Source organism: Macaca fascicularis, chromosome 11, assembly GCF_037993035.2.
Source record: "Macaca fascicularis isolate 582-1 chromosome 11, T2T-MFA8v1.1".
NCBI lineage: Eukaryota > Metazoa > Chordata > Mammalia > Primates > Cercopithecidae > Macaca > Macaca fascicularis.
Genome location: NC_088385.1, coordinates 99548654 through 99552714, shown reverse-complemented (window position 1 = coordinate 99552714; position 4061 = coordinate 99548654). Strand labels below are relative to the sequence as shown.

Below are 4061 nucleotides of genomic sequence, written 5' to 3'. Positions count from 1 at the left end.
GAAAACTTCTGGGGGGAAAAAAAAACGGCATAAGAGCATTTTTATCACTGACCATTCATGATCTCCAGCTTCAACTGTGTTGTCAATGTCTCCTGAACGCCGGGCGCGGTGGCTCAAGCCTGTAATCCCAGCACTTTGGGAGGCCGAGATGGGCGGATCACGAGGTCAGGAGATCGAGACCATCCTGGCTAACACGGTGAAACCCCGTCTCTACTGAAAAATACAAAAAACTAGCCGGGCGAGGTGGCGGGCGCCTGTAGTCTCAGCTACTCGGGAGGCTGAGGCAGAAGAATGGCGTGAAACCAGGAGGCGGAGCTTGCAGTGAGCTGAGATCGCGCCACCGCACTCCAGCCTGGGTGACAGAGCAAGACTCCGTCTCAAAAAACAAAACAAAACAAAACAAAACAAAACAAAACAAAACAAAAATCTCCCGAAAAGAATTATCTGGGCTCCAATCAGGGCCACTTAAAAACTTTCACTGTGGTAGGGCCTTTGCCTTTCTACTTTCTTCTCACTCTCCAGATTGTTCCCTATTTCACAGAAACAATAAAGGCAAACAGAGGGAAATTCTTTGAAAGTCCTGAGTCCCTCCCAACATTATAAAGCTATCCTTAAGGAAAACCTGTTCAGGAGATTCTCTGTACCCCATTCCCTCCTGTTTCCCTGTTTCCTTGCTCTATCTGTTAGCCACTTCCAAATATAAGTTCTTTGTTGGATCTTCTTGTCGTCATTTAGGCACGTTCTAGCCTCTTTCATCTTTTTTTTTTTTAAAAAACCAAATCCTCCATTAATCATACATTCTCTTCTAATTACTATCTCTCTCTCTCTCTCTTTTTTCAGCTAAGCTGCTGACTTCACTTTTCACTACCTGCTCACTCATAACCCTTTGTAGTCTTTTTTTTCCCCCCCAAGATTAAATGATTGTTATAAAAGTGTATCACACTGTATGGAAATCAACATTTTCTGACACAATTTTGTGCATCTAGGACTATAGAAATGTCACTGTCTCTGCCCCACATCTTCAAATCACATGAATAAGTCTTCCCAAAGGGGAGCTTCTGGAAAGGCAAGCTATTTCCTGGGCTCATATTTCCCTGATTTTGTAGCATGCATCAACAATCTATCCACAAAGTATATATTGGGGAACAAGGAGGGCATCCACCAGCAAGACCACAGTTGTTGACAGCCATAAGATTAGAGACAAGCACAAAGGGACAGGTCAACATGCCAGCAAAAATCTTGTGACAGCTTGAGAATAACTTTATTTCATTCATGGTAGAAACCCTGCCGTCCAGGGCATAGGTATTGATGAGGCAGGTCAGTGAGCTACACAGCCGCAAAGAAATCATGTCACCTAGGAGGTGAGGAACCAGTCCCAGGAAAAACCCTAGGATGCCCTCTTTCTGATATACGGTTATGAAGTCACTAAGTCCGCAGTACTTAGGTCCTCTGCCAATGAATTGTACCACAGGTCTCAGAGTGATCACGTGGAAGGAATGTGTGATGAGGCTAGCAGTAGAACGAGCCATCATCTCTCAAGCTGTCTCCTTGATAACTCAAAGGAAGACGAGACTTCTTTCTGTACATTTCCAGGTCCTCGTCCACTCCTGGGAATGCTGTAAAACTTTTCCATGGGCCACAGTTTGAAGGCCTCCCGAACACAGTCTTAGAGTTAAGCCTGTGAAAAGCCCATACCTTTCATTGATACTGGCAATGTATTGAGTGTAACAAAAGAGACCAGGAAGTTGAAATACTTGCCATCCAAACATGTTGCATCCTATTTGTGGAGGAAGAGGCTTATATCCTGCATGAGCAGCTGGGACAGGATGGTGAGACCAGAACCAAGGAGGACTTGACTGGCTGTGTCTGCCATGATGGCACCTGCTACAGTATGGATTTATTTTGAATTTTTCTACTGAAATTACTCTGGCCGGTGGTTCTCAACTTGGGGTGATTTGCTTCCCAAGGGACATTTGGCAATGTCTGGAGACATTTTAGGTTGGCACAAATGGGGGATGGACAGGGGAAATGGGGTTGGTCCTGTCATCTAATGTGTGGAGGCTAAGGATTTTGCTAATCATTCCATCATGCACAGGACAGCCCCCATCATCAAGTTATTCAGCCCTATGTGTCAGTGGTGCCAAGGTTGAGAAAATTGCTCTGGACAAAAAGTCACCATGGAGTTCCTCGTGGCTAAAGCCGAAGGGCTGTTCCAGCTCTTATCGTCTTGACCTCTGTGAAGTGTGGGGCACCATTGTGACTCTGCCTTCTTGAAACCATGTCCTCCTCTGGCTTCTCTATCACCAATCTTTCCTGGGTACCCTCTTACTTCTCTGACTGCTCCTGTTCATCATCCTCATTTGTCTAACTTTTGAATATAACTGTTTTTTAGAGATCCAGCCTCAATTTTCTTCTTACCTTCCACACTGTTCTTAGACGATTTTGTTTACTCCTATGACATTAACTTCTGAATAAACACTGATGTCTTCTAAGTCCATATCAAAATTCACACAATCCTACCTATTGAACATCTCACATACGCCATACTGAACTCATGAGTGGACTGCCCTTCCTCCCTAAACTGTGTGTTTCTATTTCTCTAGCCAGGGATGGCACTACCACCAACCCAGCAGCCGAGATCCAGAAACCTGGTGGGGACTCTTCAGTCCTCCTTTTCATTTAATCAGATGTTCCACAAATCTTCTTCATCTGCTAGTATTTCTTCCTTGTTCATTTCTCTTAAATCTATTTGCTTATCTCTGTTCTCAATCCAACCACCTGTATTACTACAGCAGCCTCCCAACTACTTTTCTTAACAAATCTTTTCCCCATTCAATCTATCTTATAAGTTGTATTTATAATGATCTTTCTAAAATGCAAATCAAATTAGATCTATATCTAAAATTCTTCAATCCTTTTCCTCATCTAAGAAAAGGCTAAATTTCTAGAAGTGGCCTAAAAAGTCATTCATGATGACAGCCTCTGGAAAGTAAGTCCATATCTTATTTATTTTGCTATAGTACAGTGCTCAGTACATATTAGTAGGATACATAAATAAATGAAAGAACAAATTTCTGGAGAAAAAGCTATCACACACATGTGTTTCCTTAGTGTCAAAAGCTAAAATTAATTTTATATATTTCCTTTATAATTATGTGAGTACTTTTCTATTGAATCATAAATATGAAACTAATGTTATACTGGATGTCATGAGAAGTAGGCTCAAAATTGAGAAATGAAAATAAAATATATTTTAAACAAATGCTTACAAGCGAAATTATTATGCCAGTTTTGCATCTTGAAGGTTGTGATACATGTTTCCAAATTGTTTTAAATATATGGTTCACGTTTAAAACACCAACCATTGCAGGTTAAAATCTTTGAAGGTGAAGTATCATGATGTCTGCAACTAAGTTTCAGGTGGTGTAGCAAAAATGTTATATATATTATACATATAAACATACATATTTGTATATACATAAACCCACAGATACACACACACATGCACACATGGAGTAAGAGAGAGAAAGAGAAAGAAAAGAGACAGAGAGAAAAAGAAAGCAAATGTGACAAATATTTACAGTACAGACATATTAGGATTTGTCAGAGAAATAGAACCAATAGAATACATATACATATGTGTGTGTCTCACACACACACACCCATATATATATGTACACACATATACCTATATATATACATATATACACACATATATATGTGTGTGTGCATATAAAGATTTATTATGAGGAATTGGCTCGTGCAATTATGGGGGCTAAGAGGTCTCATAATCTGCCATCTACAAGCTGGAGACCCAGGAAAGCCCATGGTGTAATTCCAATCCAAGCCTGAAGGCCTGAGAACCAGAAGAGCTGATGGTGTCAGTATAAGTCCAAGGGCAGAAGATCAGTGTGCAAGTCAAGCAGGCAGGTAGGAAGCAAAAAGAATGAAATCCTCCTTCACTCTTTGTTCTATTTGGTAGAAAGGCAAAGGTCCTCAACTGATTGGATGAGGCCCACCCCCACTAGGATGGGGGCAAGTCTTCTTTACTGAGGTCACTG

General features: G+C 41.2%; 1 pseudogene; it reads right to left on the bottom strand.

Annotated features, from left to right (window-relative positions):
* Positions 1-988: 988 nt before the first annotated feature.
* LOC102143251 (mitochondrial carrier homolog 2 pseudogene) lies at positions 989-1873 on the bottom strand (annotated as a pseudogene).
* Positions 1874-4061: the final 2188 nt, after the last annotated feature.